The sequence below is a fragment of the Oxyura jamaicensis genome, chromosome 7, assembly GCF_011077185.1.
Source record: "Oxyura jamaicensis isolate SHBP4307 breed ruddy duck chromosome 7, BPBGC_Ojam_1.0, whole genome shotgun sequence".
Taxonomy (NCBI): Eukaryota; Metazoa; Chordata; class Aves; order Anseriformes; family Anatidae; genus Oxyura; species Oxyura jamaicensis.
The window spans coordinates 2,127,527-2,149,345 of record NC_048899.1 but is presented as its reverse complement, the minus strand read 5'-3'; the positions used below and the strand labels follow the sequence as shown (position 1 = coordinate 2,149,345).

General features: G+C 40.1%; 1 long non-coding RNA gene across 1 annotated transcript in view; it reads left to right on the top strand.

Moving 5' to 3' along the window:
* LOC118170192 overlaps positions 1-15,289 on the top strand; it is a 28,415-nt gene extending 13,126 nt beyond the window's left edge. The window contains exon 2 of the long non-coding RNA XR_004752562.1: positions 12,999-15,289. This is a non-coding gene — a long non-coding RNA (uncharacterized LOC118170192). The remainder of the gene's footprint in view (positions 1-12,998) is intronic.
* The last annotated feature ends 6,530 nt before the right edge of the window (positions 15,290-21,819 follow it).

The window sequence follows — 21,819 nt, the reverse complement described above, 5'->3', positions numbered from 1 at the left end:
CTCTTTTGATTTGATGTTCTAATTACTTCTATAAATAGAATGATGTTCTAATTATTTCTAGAAATAGAACTTTCTTTAAGATTTGCAGTGCTTAAGACTATGAAGCAAATAACTATTCACATATACAATACCAAAAGGAATGAATGCTGTCCTGCACTAGAGCCACTTTGACTTTCTTACTATGTTCAGGAGAAAGGAGTGGAAATAAGAAACAAACCTTTTTTTTTTTCTTTTCTCTGAGAGAATTTTAAACAATACAATGAAAGAGCAGACATACTACTGTGTCACAGTTCAAGTACAACAAACTGCTCAGGCAGATCTAGGGAGTGTCCGAATAAGAAGGTGCTTGATTCTGATGGCTGACTAAGTTTCCTGAAGTGTGTGCACAGCCTTCCACCCAGTCTGTATTCCTGCTGTGGGTGCTCATTAGCAAAAACTCCAAAACCCCCCAAACAAGAAGAGGTGTCTAGTAAGAAGGTGGAAGTGGAAGAAATAGGAATAAACATTAGGCTTGTTCCCAGAGGACAAATCCTATTGTGCAGAATGCCTGCAGTAAATCCACTCCTACTATCTAATGGCTGCAGACTGGCTTAAACTCTGAAGCAATAAATGAATACACTCAGAGGCAAAATGAAAAGTTGAACGATCAGCTCTCTTGTAGTATCTCACAAGCTCAGAGCTGTTAGGAGCTCGGCACTGGATTTCTGCACACCTAGCACTTCAGGTTATGCTGTGTTCCAAAATGCTCTGTGGCTCCCTCCTGATCTTGGTCTTGCCAGGTGTTGTTGGATCGTGGCAGTCCTATGCTTAGGCACTGCAGACTGATGCTTTCTCCATGCTGTGATAGCAGGTAAAGTGGCAGGGTACAAAATTATTGAAGTGCATTCAAAGTGTTTCTGAGGGTCCCAGACCAGCACAGTCAGTGTTTTACAAACACAGAGCAAAGATGTGCCTATTCCAAAGGGCTGAAAAATCACACAGGAGATAAGTGAGAACAGATGTAGTCAAGCCATACAGGGGACTTGAAGAGAAGGATGAATAATCACAGGCAGCATGTTATCTACCCTTTTGCTATCCTCTTCAGAGTTGTCAACTGTAAGCTTGCATTTGTCAGCACTGGATACAGAAGTAATGCCAGAAATAGACAAGTCTTCAGGGTTTGTGGGCTTTTCCCTGTAGAGATAGGGAAATGGAGGAGAAATAGAACAAAAATATCTTATTTTTGTTCTGAGTGGCTTCAGCATATTAAAATCCTGGAGCAAAAAGGAAAACAATGTAGAAGTTTGAAGGCATGATTTCTCCCCCACGCCTCGTATTTCCAGGTGTTATATAAAGGCAGTATATTTATGTATAATTTAATATGATAATAGTGAGGTCAGCTTCAAACACTTGATCTTTCTCTGTGAAACAAAAAAAAACAGTTCCCAAGGTTTTTTGTTTAAAGCTAAGTCACAGTACCCTTCAAGACACTGCCTTCCAAAGGCAAAGAATAGTACATCTCATTCTTGCAACTTGTCTGTATTGTATTGCTGCTTGTTCAGGTATGAGACGATAAGCAGTATCCCTTAAAATAGGAATTGAACGCTCATTTTTGTGGTGATAAACCGTCAGATAAGCCAGTTATACAGAGCAGCCTAACTCTTGGTAACCTGGATTCATCTGGATGGTCTGTGTCTTAATGCACCCCAAAAAAAGGTGCTATGTCTCAGTAGGAGAAATGTAGATCATCTGTAGTGATAAGAGAATGGATCTGGAAGGCAGTGACTGGCAAGGATCTGGGAAGCACTGTGGGCAACCAGCTGAGGAACAGTTCTGTTGGGAGGCCATGGGCTAAGGTGTGTCCTGGGATGTGTGTGTAGAGAACCAAGACTGGTGTCTTCCAGAGCACTCTCAGGCAGAAGTGATGACCTTCCTGCAGGAATGCTGGGTGAGTTCCATGCTTGTGCTGTTTAGCAGGTACAGGCTGGCAGATTCTCCACTTAAAATTTAATGACTATTAAAACTCAGGAACTCTATAGTATGGAATATCAACCTTAGGGGCTATTGATACATGAATTGGTAAATATCTGGTACTTGAAGACTGGATGCTGTATTATCTGTTACCTGACCTTAGATATTGTTACTACTACATTTACATTAATGTGTGTAGCAGTAGTTTTAGTACTGTAATATGACCTGGGTTTAATCACTGAGGCAAATTACTAGTTAGAAATTCTGGCATCTCTAGTAATTTCTGTGCAACTTACTGGTTTTGTTACCAGACTGGCTGAGATACAGACAGGATTACAGCAGTGCAGTATTTATTGGTTCAGCTTTTTAACTAATGGAATGTGATTGTCCACCCTCACTATTTATGGGTGGTTACTCTGAAATCTGTTTCAGCATACCTTTGGTGTAAAGGTGGTGTTTTGGGGGAGGTTTGTTTTTCTCCCCTGCCAGCTCTTCATTGTTGGGAATCATATGGGTATAAAAAAATGATTGAGGTATGCAAAGGAAGATGTCATCCATGACTAGCAACCCTGTAAAGGGGTTGCCAATGTAAGCTTTGAGTGATTACATGTTATCAGTGAGTATTAGACATCAAATATGATAACTTAAGTACAGATATGTGCAGGTCATCTTTTTAATAGAACTGAATTAAAATATTACAAATCTGCAAATTCAACAAGAGTTTTAACTCCTCTGTCATTACCTCATGCTCAGTCTACTTTGGGTGATTTTACTGGACCGTTGCTTAATGTTATGAATGTCTTTAAGTCTGTTACTGACCGTAGACTGTATTGAAATGTATCACCAAATTGCAGTGTATGAGAACCTGGTTTGCAATTCGCAGGAGAGTCTGTTTTAATGCTCTTAGACATCTTAATTCTGAATTCCTCAGAATGTCACTTCAGGGTTTTGCTTAGTACAGTTCTGTTTCCTGAAAAATCAGGGGGAAGCAGAGTTAGGTCAACACAGAATGCCTCTGAAAATCTCGTGCTTAAAAGTCTGTTTTTCATACCAGAGTGACAATTTACAGCTGTAGAAAACATATCAGAGGGGTATGTTTTTTCAAGTCTTTTCTGAACAGAATCAAAACATGTTTTTGCAGACATGTTTATTTGGAGGAGAAATTAGTATTGCTACCACATTTTGGTACTCAATGAAAAGAAAAATATACTTGTTCATCAGGTTGCAGAAACTGGGGGAGGAGACAACAGAAGATCTAAAATTCCTCCTAGGCTTTGTATCTCTTAAATTGTAAAGTAAATGAAAATTCTTCCAACTTTACATGTTCACCATCACAAATCAAGCATTGGCAATGTGAATGTAGTAACTCAGTAACAAGGGCATATGGCTTGAGGGTCTATAGGTTAAAAGGCCCCATAAGAACCACTTCTGCTTCCTTGTGTAGGCTAGTCAAACTTCATCTTTGCATGACTGAGTAAGCAGGGCTGTATGGGCTAACTTCCATCAGTGAATGGGTGTAGAGTTAACACTCATAACATGCAGCTGCTGCAGGCCAACAGCAAGGTATTCCTTTCTTCCTGCAGTGATGGAAATCAAATTCTTCCATATGCTACTGGTAAGTTTCTAGTACCTCTTACATATAGTATTTGTAGCACCATATGATTTACATGGTGACTTAGCTCTTGTATTGCAATTTCATCCTTTCCTTTCTGGGAAGGACCATAATAGCTCTTTTATTTGCACCGCAACCCAGTCTGGGGGTGGTTGACAATCCTGAGAGTTCTAACCTCAAGACCCATTTTAGCTATGTCTTGGACTCTTTCAAAAGAAGAAAGTTTGAAATTTAGTGAGTCTCTGAAACAAAGACAGCTTGTATATCAAGTCAGACCAATTCTGTGCATAAATAGGAATGTTCAGTTGCTTCTCAGGTCCAAAGAAAAACATCTCATTTTCTCCTCTCCTCCTGTCCGAAAGTTCCACAAACCTGTTTCTGGTTGTTGAAGACTGCTTTGCTATTTGACACAGTTTGAGTTGACTTCTGTTTTGTTAAATTATTTTGAGGTTTAATGCTGTATGCAAATTTTAAACATTAGTCTTAGTTGTATAATAAAATCATGTCTAAAGACAGTGTGACATGATTCAAGTTGGTGTTATTTCAAACCCTCAAAAATTCATGATAACTTATCCGCAACTTACTTTAAGGTGTCGTGTTCCCCCCGCCGCCCCCCCCCCCCCCAACTTTATCACTGAAAATGTCTTTATTCTGACACAACTTTGGTAAACTGTAGGGTGAATGTGTTTATTAAACAGGCTACAACTGTGTTTCAAAGACATAGTTCTGTTCTCCTTACAAAAAAAAATCAAGAAAAGTCATCCTATACACTGCTAGCATGGCTCTCATATTTCAGTTTAACAGGACATCAGTGTCCTGTTAGAGTTGAGAAAAATTAATAGACCTGGACATGCACAGAGAAGCTGTGGATGCCCCATCCCTGAAGGTGTTCAAGGCCAGGCTGGATGGGGCCCTGGGCAGCCTTATCTAGTGGGAGGCGTTGCTGCCTGTGGAAGTGGGGTTGGAACTGGATGGTTTTTAAGGCTCCTTCCAACTCAAGCTGTTCTATGATTGTCACACTGCTTAATTTCATTTTCTTAGTACTCATACTAGCTCAGAGTAGTACCTACTGCTTGCTGTGCTGTACATGTGTACGGTTGTTAAAGAAATATATCTTGTGATGGAACTTGCATTTAAGTAAAGTCTTCTAGTAGTTGTCCATTGCCCTAAGATAAGGCAAATCTTCAAGCATAACAAAACTATTTTTAATGAGAATAAGCATTCTATCAAGACAATCTAAGGTTGTTCAAAAATTGATGAAATTTACATCTTGACTTCTTTCCAATAATCACATCTCATCTGTAGCAGGATGACTATAAATACTTCCAGAAAACAAGACTGTTTACTTTATCAGTCAGATAATGCTAAGAAAAAGATAAACAGAAGCTGTTCTTTAATGTCCTGCGCATACTTCATGAAAAGCTTTCAGAGAGGTTTTCTATTGGTCTAATACAATCCTTACTACCAGACTGTCAACTGGCCAACATGTGAAATGCAAATAAGACTCTACAGATCTCTCAGCAGCCTTTTTGGCACTTAGTGATCTTAGAGATTTTTCAAGGAAATCAAAACAGCTTTGCCTGAGCAGGCTCTTTTCTCTAACAACTGTATTTTGCTGCAGCAACCATGTTTTTTACCACTTGTTCTGTGCCTTTTTACATGAAGCATATCCCACCTGCTGAGCGTTTTGTCATTCCTGTGATTCTTTTACACTTTAATATGATCTGTGGTGATAATATTGAAGGACTCAACCACTTCCTAAAAACTAAAATCCTTCAGAAGGATGCTTTATATTAAGGAACTAAATGTTTTTAAGAGTATTTTTTCCTTAACAAAAACACAAGTTTCTTGAAGAAGAACAAAAGGTTATGGGCCAGATGTTGTCAGACATCCCCAGAGTCGTTGCAAAGCGATACCTCTCTCCAAAGACTAGGCCATTTTTGATCAGGCCATTCTGTATTATACAGTCTACTTTCATATTTTTGTAGTAATAAAAATTACATGTAGCAGTCCATGTTTCAGAAAGATTTGTAACTCATTACAGCCATTAAGTTTATTTCCAGGCACATTAGTAGCCCATAATTGATTCAGAATGCACTTTTTTTTTTGTCAAGTCACCAAGCATCAGGGAAGCTGTTGCTAAAGGAAGCCTGGATTCCAGTTTCACTGTATGATTAGGCTGTGGTCTTATGACTGATGTGTTTCGTTATGGTCTTATGCTAATGACCTGGATGCTGGAGTCTTCAAGTCTGTAAGTAAAATGGCATCTGAAGCCCTAAGAGCTGTCAGGGAATTGGTGTTCATCTGACAAAACAGTGGAATTGATGCCTTCTGTGGATAGCAGTTTTCTGCAACTTCCCCTGAGGACAATGAAGATGATGGAGTAATGTTATTCCCCTAGAAAGAAGGAACAAAGAGCTATGCTACCAGCACTAGGATTAAGCATAGATCAAGAGAAGCACAAAGTGATGGGTTTTTGCCATTATGCAGACTTTATGATTGCAGAACCTGCCAAGATCAAAGGAAGTTAATACAGAGGAAAGACAGCAGGAAGCATGAGTCAGAAGAGGCTGTGAGCTAAAAGAGGAGGAGGACTGTTAAGATCTTAGATGTGTCTGAGTGGCAAGAAAAAGCATGATACAATCTCCCACCCACCCCTTGTGTTTGCCATCCAAAGCTTTTGGGAGTCTGGGTAAGGCTGACGTGTTGATTTGTTCTCCAGTATTACTGAAGTAACTCACTGTAAATGTGGAACTCTAAAGCTGTATCTCTACGGAGTACATTATGAGCTGTTTGTGACATTTTTAGCAATGTGTTTTTCCTGAAGTAATAGAGCAGCTATGCTGAACTTTCTTACTTGTTTGGGGTTGCTACTAAGGAGGAGCAAAAAGGTTGAAAAATGGTGACTCAAGTCTATAAAGACAATGAAGCTAAAGTTTTACAATATATATATGGCAGTAGTATTTCAGCCTAACATTTCATCCCAGTTCTCCTTTGGAAAACAGAACAAGATTGATAATTTTTTTGGCAGAAAGTATCTGTCATTAGCCTGAATCTCTGCCTTCTCACTTGTGCAATCCTCAATGCTTGGGTGAAATGAGGACAAAAATCAGTTTGTGCTGTTGTCAGGTCAGACTACACTGTTATCAGTAACTACACATGATGCATGTCACTGGTAAGCATGGTTCAGTACATATAGCTCATCTTAAATAATTCATATGACTTGTTACAGGGTGGAATTCTGTAGTTATTTCTGGGCATGTCTGAGTTATTTCATTACAGTATGTCTCTTAAGACCATTTTTTTTTTCCTGTCCTATCATTTTCACCAAGATTTCCTTTTAAAAGTTCCCTCCCAAAATAGTAAAGACAATCTACCTGCCCCCACAACCCCACAAAAAAATAAAACCTCTCCTATGGTGAGCTGACAGTTTCCTGTACACTGAGGAGGAAACAAAGATTACTGTGAATTTCCTGTTCCCTAATATTTGCAGCTGTTTCCCTCCAAAGAGCTAAGACGCCTGTCATAACAAAGAGGAGTGCTTTCTTTGAATTTATAAATCAGCAAGAATTATTAATGTACTATAGGGGGAAGCTGTTTTTAAGCATTATTCACTGTTTCCATTATCCCAATTTTAATGGAACACAAGAAAATGTATTAATAGTTTGCATCTGTGATCTCATTTTTCTAGACTCAAATGTAAAGAATGGAACAAGCACTGAAGTTATCCAAGGGTTTAAAAAAACCAAACATGATAAATACTCTGTTTACATTCACTAACAAATGTGGGGGAGAAAAATCTTGAAACTGCCTTTGAATGCTATAGTACAAATGTTCTCATTCAAATGCATTTCTGGTTTATAAATTAAGGAGCTGGATTAACTGTGACTGATTAAAGAGATAAATAGCATTTAGCATTTGACACTTAATTCAGAGGCTGTCATCACCTGTCCCAGCTTCAGTGGTCATCAAATTCCATACCAAAAGGCTCAGTAAACTTTGCAGGTGTGTAATATGCCTTCTTCTTTCAGAAATGTTCTATCTAATTTAAACTTTGAATAGCACTCATTCTTCTAGTTCTGAACTGGCTATTAAAAGCATGCATGGTGAAATATTGGCATCCAGAGTTTATTCCATGTTTCAACTTTTTCTTACTGTTGTGTTTTCAGTTCCTGGCCACTTCTTCCATTGCCCTTTCTGCAATTAGATGGACACAGATAGCCCGTCCACCTGCACAGGGTTCTATTAACGGGAACCTGCCTGTGCAGGTTGGAAGAGCTTGCCAGATTATTCTGGTCATCATAGAAATAAGTTATGGCACTGAAAACTTGTGGAAAAGCAAGATTGTGCAATATATTATCCTTAATGTCATGTTTATTACTATATAGTACGCGAGTCTTACCTGAGATTAGGACTCTCTTGCATTAATCACTGCATGGAGAACCAGGAAGGGGTTTCCTTGCCAAAGAGCTTATAAACCGTAAAAGCAGAAAATGATTGCAGAAGGAATGGAGCACAGGCAACTGAGGTGGCTTACCAAAGATCTCGTGGCAAGGCAAGATCTGAACATCTGGATTTGCAGTTCAAGAACCTGTTCTGCCAGATGTGGCAGACTATACAGGTGTTTGGCTCTGCTATGCAGAATCGTGGTTTTGGAATAGTATGTCCCACTTGACTAATTAAGGTCAGATTACTTTGGCAAGGTAACACATCACTGTGGTTCAAGTGCCATTGCTTTCCACTCAGCTGCCATGCGTGTCACTAGATCAGTCCTGCAATGGCAGCCCCTGTCGAAGGAACTGGGAGAGACATGGGGCTCCTCATTCGGGCTGCTGTCAGTCCTCTCTCCTAGCATCCACTCACTTCATTCTGGCATCATTTCCTCTCCATGCTTCCAAAATTCTAGCTGATCTATAATATTCATATATTTGTGGTAACCACCTGGATTAAATCAAAATCTTAAATTAAAAAAGTGGTGCTGTTAGTTCTAGCTGTCTTAATGCTGCTTCTAGTTCCTACTGAGGTAGGCTCAGGTAGGTAGTTCCTGCTGAGGTAAGCTAGGAGGAAGTGAAGTTGAGAAAGAACTTGAGTATTTTTTAGATGATTACAGGTAAATAATAAGCAGCTTTTCCCTACCGCTGTTATAAATTGATAGCTCTTTTGTCTCAATGTTTGTTTTCTGTTGCTAAATTAACTGTTTCTTCAGACCTCCGTAACTTTTCTCAGTAACAGTTTCTTCAGACATCAATAACTTATATAAAACGCGTAGCTAGGAGAGTTTTAGGGGTCTTCACCGAAGAGGCAGATAATCAAGTGCACGTTGTTAATAAATTATTTTTCTTGGCTCTGTTGTGTGACTGAGGCAGCAAGTAGAAGGAAATATACAGAAAAATGAGTGGGGAAAAAAGATGAGAGAAGACTGGTGAAGTGGGCATTTTGGTCATGATCATTAGAGACCTCTGGGATTAAAAAGCCTATTCTCATTTGATTTCCATTAAGTTTAGTGGGGATTCGGAACTTTTAGCTAGCTTGTAAAACCTTAGACCTTTTAATACTTTCCCTGCCCAGATGAATAGTTAGCTTTTCAGTTACCCTTTTTTTTTTTTTCTAGAAGATCTGGAATGAGACTTGCATTTGTACTGTAAGACAGGTGAAATCATTGAGTGATTTCCATTTGCTTTACTGAGCTTTGGAACAGATTTTTGGTAAGATCAGGGAGCTTACTCCTATACTCATATACCTATACCAAGGTATGGGATAGAATGCACTAGAAGAATAACAGTAACATGCTGCTGACTTATCTTACTGAAATACCGTAACTGGAAAGATCAGAGGAGAGCTTCTTTCTCCAATCCAAAGCATTTGCTGCAGGTGCCTTAACTCCTTTTTCCTTCATAAAGTAACTGGATTTGTAACTCGGGTATTTGAAGTAAATGTCTGAATTGCAATGAACCCAGCCCCGAGGATGATGGTTATACAGTTGAAAAATAAATATACCTGCACAACTTAAATGTTATAACCTCTCATTTCACTTCTGAGGCAGGAAAAAAGTGTTTCTCCTGGAGTGATTTCTTGTTTGCTCTTAGGGCATACTTCCTTGATGTTGTGGTTTCCTACACTGAAAGAACAAAATGTAGTTTCTAGCAGAATCCTATTTCATATTAAGAAAGAACAACAAAGAATAACTTTAAACTCTACAGAAGAGACCATAATTCAGTTTAAGATGCCTCTTCTGGAAAATCAGATGGCATTTGTTTCCTCAAAGGCAAAAATGTAGTGTTGCTATCCAGACATTGATCTCACTTACTCTCTCCCACAACTGGCCTTCCTAGAGCCAACGCTTCTTCCAGCTCCCTCTCAATGCTGCAAACCAGAAATAAGATCTTACCTGCCTTTTACCACTGTGTTTTTTTCCCATGTTTCTGGTACACACTGCAGGTCTAGTATGCTTTTGCTGCTTGGAGTGGGCGTATTCTGATATTTTTGATAGTGTACTGAATCCACTGGGGGTCCCATCCTGATTTTCAACATTTCCCAGATCTCAGGGCTTTAGGCTATTGAAATCTTTTTGTGTTTCAGGATGTGGCCTTTGTCTTTTTCCGTATAATATGAAGCAGCCCTCAGGCCAACCGTGCCTTTCCCCTGAACACCTTGCAGGATGCCTGTTATCTGCACTTGCTCCTCATCTAATGTTTGTGTCAGTAGAAAGCAGATGGACTATCGAACTTATTTCCAAAACACTTCTAAATTAGATATTTCTTCAGGCTTTTCTTATATGTATGTATGTATGATGTCAGTGGCGTGTAGGGACTGGAGGGAAACTGCAGCCAAACACATTTTATCTAATACGAAGATTTATGGCATATAGAGAAGTTATTTTTCACGTTATCACACTGCTTCGGTTTAGTTTTTCCCAGCTCTTGTGTGGCAATATATGATTTCCAGACTTGTCTCCTGCATGTGTGCTTGCAAGCTTGGGGTGTGCAGTTGTCTTGGGCAGACAAAATGTTAGAGAAGCTAATGCTCCAGACTATGGCAAGACTGGCAGAACAGAAGTCCCAGCAGCTCAAGAAAAGCTGCTGAGCAGAGGAGGGACTATGCAGGTTGGCTTCAGGGGTGCAAGACAGAAAGCAACAGGAGAGCTGAAATCAAGAGAGGACAGGCTGGGCAGGGAGAGGACTGTTCCCCTCTTAATTCTGCTTCGCCATGTATCTGAAATGCATTCTATTAATGAATTTTGTAGTTTGCATTTAGCATGTTTGGTTATTCAGCTCATTTTTCTGCTTTATTGTGCAATTCTGTCATTTTCACTAACTGGTTTGCATCTTACCTGTCTCTAACATGGATTCCTCAAATAACGAGGAAAATGAGCCATTTAGAAATTTCCCCCTGCTCAGCTATACAGTGAGGTATTCTCTTTGTACAGCAGAGAATTGCTTCAGATGCAGCTGTGGTATGCAGGCTTTTAAGCCTGAACACAAGGATAAAATGTAAAGAATCAGATGAATAACTCCTCCAGAGAAAAAGGAGATTCGTTCCTCTTCCCTACTGCAGGAGACATTTTGAAACTTTCCATGTGAGCTCACAGAAGCAACATATGGCTTAATTTTTTATTAATTAGGATTTTACATTAATCACACGTGATTCTAGGAATTGATTGTAAGGCAGTCACCTGTAGCAACCTGTCACTTGCCTTGGAATAATGTGACCCCCGTGTATGTAGCAGGTGTTCTCCGTAGCTGCTAGGAAGTAAAGAGAAAGCTACAGTAATATGCATTTATACAAGGTGGAAACAGCTTGTTCACCTAAGGAGGACTTTCTTTTTGCTTTACAACCTTGTATTTCTGTACCCTGCAGTTCTGAAACTCCATTTCAAAGCAAATAGAGTAGGGAAAACCTCACAAGAAATCGGTACCAAAACAACAATGAAGAAAGGCAAGAAACACCATAAAACTCAATGTTTTGTGAGTAAGGTATATATCAGTGAATGGACTGGCTGTGTGGAAAAGGGTTGGGTTTCTTTATAGCTAAACCTAAGACATATTTCCTCCTTCAGACAAATCTGGTATTTTTTTCCAGGAGGAAATCTGTTTCAGATTGCCTTGCCCTTGGAAGGAAAGGGAAGGTGAATGCTTCTGGATTCTAACTATAGGCTTTTGTAATTCCTTGACGCTTATTAATTAATCTGGTCTCTTCTGGCAGTGGTGCTACCCTGCCCTGCAGAAGAGATGAGGAGGTGGGAACGCTGGCTATATCAGGTGCTCTGGAAGCCTTCACAAGGCTGAAAATAATAATGGGGAAAGAGCTGGAGGATGTGTACGAACAGCTTCATGGCTGTTCCACACTGGACTACTGCTGACTTCCTGCGTTCACTTCCTTCTGACTCCTCCCTGCTGCTCAGCAAGCACATGACAGGACACAGGGGACTGACAGGAGAACCACTTCTGGTTCAGGTCCTGGGAGCCATTTCATACAGAGGGCCAAACGCAAAATGCTCTCCTCCCACTCTCAGTCCCCACCCACCCCCAACAAACTGGCCTCGGGCACAGTTCTGAGATGAGTTTTGGCTGACATTTTTGCCTCCAGTCCCAACAGGTCCTTTGCAATTGAAATGAACAGCAGAGGATGGCCCCAGAGCCTTTAAAGCTGTGGTTCTCTTACAGGTTTCAAGCCAGGGCTATTTAACTTGCCACTGGGGCTCTCAGAGCCTCCTTCCATAAAGGGGCTTCTGCACCGTTAATGTGTTACTCTGCTTTGAGGCCTAATACAGATGCTGCTTGGCACTTAATCTATTTAAATCCAGTCACTTAGAAACACCAGTAGCCCTAAGACCACCCCCTCTGTGTGTTCAGATTGGAGAACTGTGAGCACTGAATGCTGATACAGATTTCTGCTCTTCAGGTTGATCAAATAAATACTCAGAGCTTCATCTCTTGAACTTCATCTGTAACTAATAACATAATTCATCGTTTAGCACTCGGACTGCAAAGAGCCAAGCAACAAGAGCTTGAGGAGAGCTAAATGCTTAAATATTTTTAACCTAAATATTGGGTAAATAGCTTCCCTCTAAATTCCAGCATTTAATCAAGAAGCTACTTAACTTGTATTTCAGGTCTAGCTCTGCTAAACTTACATGCTTAAATGCCTTACTGTGCTGGTTGTGTTTTGTGGACTTGGTGCTTGCACTTGGCAGTGTCACTTCTTTGAAACAAGTCTCCTTTGCAGTTCTCAGTTAGGAAGGTTTACTACAGTGAGAACTGAATGTTCAGTGTCCCTGTGGGGAAGACCTGTAATCTCCTTCTAGCAAATTAAAATCTAATGCAGTTTGTCTGTATTTCATTTATGCCTCAGGACAAATTAATGTTTTAATAAAAAAGAGCCTTTAAATGAACACGGTGAGACTTCAGATTAACCTACTTGTAGTGTTTTTATTCAGGTTTCATTTGGGAATTGGATGTGGCTGTTAAATTTCTCCTACGTAAAACATCAGTGACAATTTGCTTGCATTTTTTCCAAATAGATTTTTCACTCAGAAATACAGTTGGATTTGGAAAAGTAAAACTCAGAAAAAGACCGGCTATAGATATTTACCATGTTATTTCATGCTCCAAAACTTTCAAGTTTAATAAATTATAATCTTAGAAAAATCAGCGTAGACTGGGGAGAGGTCACGTTAGGCCCCATGCAGAGTTTGCTGTTCAAATGTGCTAGTCTTTTCAGTGCTGTAAGGTGAAGGAAATCCATTCACGTGTGCCAAGACAGCAGCAAGACTCCCTAGAAAGAGGGAAAGCAAGCATGCTTGTGGATTGACTAGTGTGAGGAGATCCTCCTATGCACTTGTCAAAGGTTTCTTCAGGTATGTTAATGGATTGAGTGGGAGATATATTACCTTTATTATGATGAGGTTATTCTGCAGGAAGTTCTGCCTTCTTCCTGGACCATCAGTAGCAAGGCTGCATAGAATGCCGTAGCCTGTCTTCAGCATTTTCCATTTCTGCCTCACGCCTGCTGGGACCTCTGCTTTGAGAAGTGTGAGGAGCAAGGCTCAATGTATCTGACCACACGTGTATTTTCTCCTGTTGAGAAGCAGCTGGCAGTGAAGATCTATTTGCTTTCTCTCTAGACTCATCACATTTTTCAAGGCTGGAGGAAAAATGTTACTTTTGGCAGTCCTGCCTGTGATGTTTGACAGCAGAGGTGCTGAATGGGGGTTGTCTGATACTTACTCACTTTCTAATCAACTTTTGAAGTCACTAGACAAAGCACAGTTCTAATAAAGTGTACCAAAAAAAAAAAAAAACTGCCCAGTTTTTGTTCTAGTTCGTTATACTTACAGCTTACATACTTGAAAATTACTGATCTGCAAGGCAAAAAAGTTCTGGTCGTACCCCATCCTCATCTAAAACTAAAGCATACCTATACATTGTAGTTTACATAAAATATCAGTATTGTTTAGCTGTTCCACACAAAGCTTCCCTGCGGGTTTTGGAGCTAAGGTTAGCTTTCCCTTTTTTAGTTTAATGCTAAACCTGACTCTTCTACAGCTGCTGAGCTCACTGGCATTTCTTTTCACCAATTAAATCTGACTGCTTCAGTGTGGAAGGACCAAACACGAGAACCCACTGGCAGACACAGCAGCAGTTTCATTCATGGCATATAAGCCCAGAGGGCAAGTGTCAGGAAGCCAGCAATCCGTTAAATGCATTATCTGTGTTATGCAAAAAATATTTCTTACTAGTTCTCTTTTTTCATGTTTTGGTTTAAAAGCCTATTATTTTGTGAAATGTAATTTGGCTTGCTACATGGAAATGTATTAGTTGAGTAGATAGATTCTTCTGTCTTGTCTTGGATAGTTAAAAGGGTTGTTAGTCCATTTTCTTCAGGGCAAATACGGATCACCATAAAGGTCAGAAAGCAATCGCCTTCCATGGTGAAGCAATACTTGCTGTAATAGTTGGTGTAATCGCAGTGATTAATTTTCAAGTATTTCATATTGTGGTAGCCAAGGCTTCTGATTCGGTAGGTTTCTGCACCATCTGTGTCAGACTGTCTTTACAGAAGATAGTGAGTTGTACGTAAAGGTTTGCCTACAAAGCCTTCAGTATTAGTCACAACCAGAATTAAGTTACCAATCTAAATGGGCCATTGATCAAACTCAGTGCAACACTCCTGCTTCCGTAACCAAGAGCTGCAATTAAATAAATGGCCTCATCTTCCCTGAAGCCTTCCTTATTACACTGAGTGTTCTACTTGCCCAAGGTGTTTCAAGGTGCGGTCACTGCACTTTATGCCTGTATATGTCACTCTTTATGGTACTAGTTACTGGAAATACAGGCACCATGCCTTTCAATAAGGACTCAACTCAGGAAGCAGCCTGCCAAATGTGAGCATCTGTATGCTGAATGGATCACTTTCAGCCTTTATACTGTCGCTTCCACCAGTGGAAAGTGGCTGTGAAGTATTGTAAAGGCTTCCTGAACAGGAAAGGTCTTGGGTCTTTATCTGTGCCAATGAGGGATGAGATCATGCGTGCTGAGCCACTGCTTTATCTTTTAATATCTTACGGTTCTGCTCTTTAGTATGATTGTATTCTTAGCAGCTCTTCATATCAAAGGTATTTTTTGCAGTTTAGTCATAACATTTTTTCTGTAATGCTTGTATAAATATTTGACTGCTTATGTATCTATCTGTTGAAGATGTGCCTCAAGTCTTATGCTTGGGTCCGACTGCTGGAGGTTTTCTCTGGCTTGGTCTTGTTCGGTCTATTTCCAATACAGAAAAAGGGTTTGGATTATAAACATTTGTCATCTACTTGATGAGTTATAAAGTATTTTGATCTGACACATTATTTTAGCCTGTTCATATTTTAAGTGCATGGAGAAAAAATTATTTGTGACTGGCCAGGCACTGTGTTTACAAATACGTTGGAACAGTTGGCTGCAGTAACCGTGTCAAACAGATTCCTGGCTTTAACAGTGCACTGAGTATGTGCGTGTCAGCTCTGACAGCAAAGGTGCCAAATAAAAGCCAGAACACACAAGTAGTCAGGATTGAGTTTTGCATATATTCAGCTTACCAAAGCTAACCTAAGCTACTCTAACCACGTTTACATTTGTAGTTCTTCCTCCTCCATGCTGGTTGCCTGCACAAGATCTTTCTCTTAATGGCACACTGTGTTTTAAACTGGTAGCACTGCACACAAATACAGGGGTTGTGCTTGATGCAGCTTCTTGGGGTGCCAGGATGAGATACGGAAAGGGCACCATGCTGCCCTAAAATCAAGCACTGATTATAAATCATTAAGGAATGACTGTGATGAGAGGGGAAGAGTTAGGAAAATAAAGCCCTCATGTAAAAAGACAGTAAGTAAATCAGCAGTGTTGCCTAATGACCAACTCAGTGGTGGGACAGGATAGAGACGGCTCGTCATAACCATGGCGTGCTCCTAATGGGTACAAAAGGCACATCCAGCTCTGCTTGTAGCTACCAGCCTAACAAGGCAGGAGGCGTGATGAGAATCCATTTGTTAGTACTTCTTATAGACAGTATAGACACCACTGCTGCAACTGGCCCTGGTCAGACCCCTTGGCTGTGTGCGCTTTGGCACTTGAATCAGACAGATCACTTTGGCACAGACATGTTGGTGCTTATGTGTATGAGAGAGAGCGGGTGAAATCAGGTTTGCTTTAAAATAAATTCAGCTGCGCTTTTAGTATGGTCTGTTATTGATCCCTGCTGTGTGAACTGAGCTTTGTTGCACTGCTCTTTACTGTGTGATGACTGTGTGGCTTCCTCCCAGGCTGGCACGGAGGGGATTAATGCAGGGCTTCAGGTTGCAGACAAGCTCAAGTGCAGAGCAGAGGCCCTCTTGAGAACCCAGCCCCCTTCCACACGAGAAGTTGTGCAGAGATGTTTATGGTAGGAGCCAGGTGCTGCCATGTACTGTCAGAGAGGTGCTATATCTAGCTAGTGATGTAGAAGCCTGGCTTTTCACGGAGGCCAGTGAACAGAAGCCAGAATTACCGAAATCACATTGCTTTTATAGAACACTTTCCCTGTGTGTGTACGGTTTAGTCCACAGTCCGTTTGACGCAGAACTGTTAAAGCTGAGCTAATGTCTCTCAAAACATGGTCAATTTGCAGGGAATGTTCTGTTATGGTTAGCTAAGGACTGTAATATGAAGTTTTTGCTCGGACCACCCACTTAGTGATGTTCTAGACAGAGCTGGCAGATGAGGGCTCTTTACTGGAGTAGAAGCCCCATGTACGGCATGGGGAATAAGTCCCTCCCAGGAGGAGCCTGCTGTGACAGAATATAGGGCTTTTTGTTCTATCAGTTGCATCATACAGGAGCAATCAACTGTAGAGTTTCAGAATCACAGAAACATTCCCTTACAGCTTTATCGTTAGTAGGTTTGGGGTGGGGGGTTGTTCCAATGTGTGGTAATTAACACCTGTGGAATTTTTGGATGGCCATAAACCATAAATAATGATTGCTTTCTGGCCCATGTGAGGGTGGCTCCTAAGACTGGGTTAACATTAAGTGGACAGATGTGCACTTTTTAGCTCTGCTTCCTGTTTCTGAACAAGATGTCAAAAGAAGTGAACATTCAAGCCTATTTTTACAGGATTGGACCATGCAGCATCAATGCCAAGTGAGGTGTACATTTCCTCTTCCCACTTAGTGGAGCTCTAGGCAATGAGCATGCATAAGGAGGCCCTGAAGGCTTGGCTGCTGTCATCAGTAGTTAGAGAGAAAGGCGAAGGAAAAAGCAGATACAGCAGCATTGCCCTGTCAGCAATGAGAAGTCTCATTTGAGCTGGCCACTTCTTATCCAGACCAACATAACAGAATGGCTGCTCTTGTGGAGAAAGATGCAGTTACCAGTGTGGGCCCTTTCAATCCAAAATGTTCTGTGGTCCAGCAGGAGTAGTTACTGTGAGTATCGTGCATATGCTTTTAAACTTGTGCCAGAAAAAATTCATCGCTCCAAATGTTCACAGAAGTAAATTCAAAAGAGGTGAAAGCGTGGTTGGAGCAAAATCACTTAGAAGTTCAAACATATTTATTGGAAACGTATTGGATGACTCATCTGTCTCTGCTGGAAGTACCTCAGGCTCTTAATATTCATGGGGGCCTACAATAAAAGAAAGTACCACTAGTTTCATCTGCAGTTCTTCAATTATAAAGTGTGTCCTAGCAAAGCACTACTGCAGTATAGTCAGTCCTAACCCAGAGCAGGCTTTATCTGCACATGTGGATCCCACTGAAAGCTCTGTATAGTTCCAATGCTCAACTGCCAGAAGCTCCAAAGACCTGACCCTCCCAGCATGCAGCTTTGTAGGCCAGTAAAACATCTCCAGAGACAGTCTTTCATTTCAGTAACCTAATAAATACTTTAAAGACTCCCTTTATGTCTGTATCTACCAGTAATATATTGCAGGAGGACAAATAGAGTAAGAAAAAATACAGCAGATCCCTTTGTGTCTCCACAGAATTTCAACTGATTTCTTTTTTATTCAACTTCATAAACTTTGTGCGTGGTTCAGAGGTTCCCTAGAATAACTTCCAGATGCAGGTTGGCCAACAAACTGGCATCAGAGGTCAGCAGAATATGTGACTGTTTTCTGTCAAAGAAGGGGAGGGATATGTATTTGGGGGTGAGGGGTAGGGGGGCTGAGGATGTATTTTTGTATGTTTTTAATATATGTATATGCACACAGACTTGTGGCATGGCTTGGTTGGTGTTTAATAAAGCACATTACTTTAATGAAGTGATGCGTATCTGAGCACGGACAGTTTTGGAGACTGGGCACAACTGGAGCCCAGTTGCTGGGAGGCATTTGCAAGTCTTGCGGTGATAGTGGAGTTTCCCTGAAGGTGCCTGCCTGGTAGGTACTCACATGCTCAGCATTGAACTCCTGTCATATTTGGAGACAGGAATATGTCTTTCCCTGAAGCAGAAGGGGGAGGCATTGTGCCTTGTACATGTTCGTTTAACAATTTCTGTTACTCCCCTTCTGTTGCGGGAACAGGCTTTAGCAGGGTAATTGATGCTTCCTTCCTTTTCCCTCTAGTTTTGTAATATTTGTGCTTTGTATCAAGATCTTCATTACTGTAGACTGCTGGGAAGTGACTTGTGGTTTATAGTGTAAGACATGGAATGTTTGCTTTCTGAATTTTATTTTTCATGTAGGGTTTGAAATCTTTTTTTTATGTTCAAAGCAATGGTTGCAATTAGAGGGTTTAGGTTAAAACTAATAATGAAGTACTTTCTTTAAATTTTATGCTTTAAATTTTATGCTTTCCAGCAATATATATAGATATAATACATAATCCAGCAATTCTCCATCATCACTCTAAACTCACTTTGTCTAACCAGGCACCATCTTCTCATATCAGTAAGCCCTCAGTTTCAGTCCTTTTCAACCTGTGCAGACCCACGCACACAGATCAGTCAGTTGGCTGGGTTAACCTGCAACAAAACTCTGGTATATTTTTATCTGCGTTATGTTTTCCATCTGCTTCTAACCACTGTGGTGTTTGACTCCTTGCATAGTTGTAAACGCAATTCTCCTTTGTGCCCATCTCATAGCACTCCAGTGAGAAAGGATGGGCTGTTACTAGCAGTCGCGATGCAGCAGATGAAACACATAAAGGAGTTGGAAGAAAAAAAAAAAACATTTGAAATTACTTCCAAAGGCATATGAGTCGTCATCTGCTCTGAAAAGTAATTCAATAATCTCCCCAAAATCATCTATACTTGATTCATTCTGTTTTAGCAGCCATATTATTTCTGCTAGCAATTGGAAACTCATCTGTCTGAAAAGCAAGTGTCTAAGCTTTTATTTTGAGATGTAATATGCCATAATATTTTGAAAAATGAACAAGACATGCCTGATTGGTTAAAAAGTGTGCATTTATGTAAAAATGTTCAGCAGGCTGAGTGCTATGTGGGAAATGCCAGCATTCTAAACTTTGATGTAAAGCTAATGTCATGAGGCATTTTAATATAGCAATGTATCATGCCATAATGTTTCATTAAAAGAGACATTTGGAAACATTAGACAAAGTACAGTTATGCAAAATGAAATATTTTACACAGCACTTTCAACTCAAATATTCATCTCTCAATACTTTATGGCAAAATGGTAATCACAGGTAAAAACAAAGCTGCCTACACTATAATCCATAGTTGGCTTCTCTCATGTTTGTCTATTGCACGTTATTTCAAGAAAACAATAGAGGGGGATTTTCAACTGCTGTGCTGTTTGGTGTGCCCCCATTTTGAAATATTTACTTGAATTCCACAAAGAGCTATGGTACTCAATTTATTGAAACACAGCATCTTTTCTCTTTATGCCATTAAAGAGTTCTCTCTTCTCCTACATTTTCTGTGCTCTGGAAGAAAATATTGCTGTCACTTTCAGTGGGGTTTGCCTTTCATCTCACTGCTTTTCAACGGCTTTAAAGTCTCTAAGTGGTATCCAATTTATTTGTATTCTGATGCCACTTCTGTGAAGCATACCTTTCTGTCAGCTGAGTGCAAGCTTTAGGTGTTTTATATTTGGAAGCTATGGTATAAACAAATTGACAATATCACGCGCAGCCTGTCCTCTCGCAGGCAATTTCCACCTGTTTGCTATAGAGCATTATTCCTTCAATTCATTCTGCACAACCATTTACTTTCATCTGAGTAGGGCTGGGGTTGACTCTCAGTCCCCAGAGCCTGGTTTAAAATCCCTTGGATTTGTGTGGAGGCCATATGCTAAACAAGAAAGTAAGTCTTTGTATGCCAGAGATACTGGAGACAATTACTCCCTTCCCTATTTTTCTTCATCTGTTTTCTTCCTATGTTAAAGGTTTCTTCAGCACTTAGAGTGGTGGCCCTGCTGTATCGTGCTGCTGACTTCTAACTGCCCTACTGGGGTCTAAATTTGCCTTCAGGTGAGCTCTCAGAGGGGCTAAGCTTGCACTAGCGCATGAAGGAAGGATTTATTTTCATAGCTGCTTTTTCTTTTTTTACTTTTCTCAGCCTTGTACTGCCTTTGTAATTTACTGTTTGTCTAAATAACAGCAGCCAGCAGTAATTTGTCACTTTTAGCACTGATGTATACTTTTGTTCCACCTTCATCATTTTTGTTTGTCAACAGCTTTTTAATGTGCGTGTTTTCATACATGTGTTATGGGAGTGACACACAAGTTTGCAGAATCAAAATGTTATTCTGGATCGGTTTATCAAAAAACTTAATTTAGATCTTTTAAACGTGTAGGTATTGGGTATGTTTCAGAGATATTTCAATTATAATTAAAGATAAGGCAGATGGGAGAAGCTTGTGGTCTTTTGTCTTTGTCATTTATTTTCCTGTGGGGTGTTTTTCTGGTGTTTGAAATTTTAATGACAGCCATAGTAGAGTGCAATACTGCTCTTACAAGAGAGTACTATACTTCTAAACGTGACCTTTTAAAATATAATAAATTACTAATACAGTATTTAAAAACCTAGGTAGCCAAATAACCCTCTTAGGTCTGAAGTCTAGTTTTGCTAAGACTGACAGTGGTAGCAGAAACAACGTTTTTGCTTTCATGTGAAGTCATTGCCAAACACAATGGTGGAATCTTGGACCATTTGGTTAGGGCTCCAAGTTGCTAAACTATAATTTAAAATACCTACGTTCTAGATTTAGAAGAGTAGCAAAATAAGAATCTAAATGTATCTTCTATATTACCTTGTTTTTAATAACTACAGCTTTTTTACGGTGGGCTGTGAGTAGGTCCCACACTTACCATATGACATGCAAAGTCGCAGTCTGAACCAATTTTATATAAAGTTACTGTTTTACTAAATTATTAAGATTTGCAGACATTGAAGACCCTGTCACAGCACAAACAAGCTTTACCTAATACCACTTCTGGATTGTAATGAAGGATTTCATTTTGAGGGTTGTTTTTTGTGTATCAGTAGTATTTGCTCTTTTATATACACCTGCTAGTATTGGTTGTATATTTTGAAGAAAAAAATATATATTCTCTTTTCCTATCTGAAGATGTGCTTTACTTCTTAGCTGTTTAAGCCATTCAGTGAACCACCCAGAAAACTAACGTTTTTAGTCAGGGAAAAGAAAACTGGTACCTGAAAGTTATAAGGGTGAGGGGGGCTGACAGAAGTGAAGTAGCTGCCAGCATACCCAAGATGCCTTTAGCCTACCTCACTCAGTACCCAATAAAAAAAGATAAGTGCCAGAGCACTGAAGCC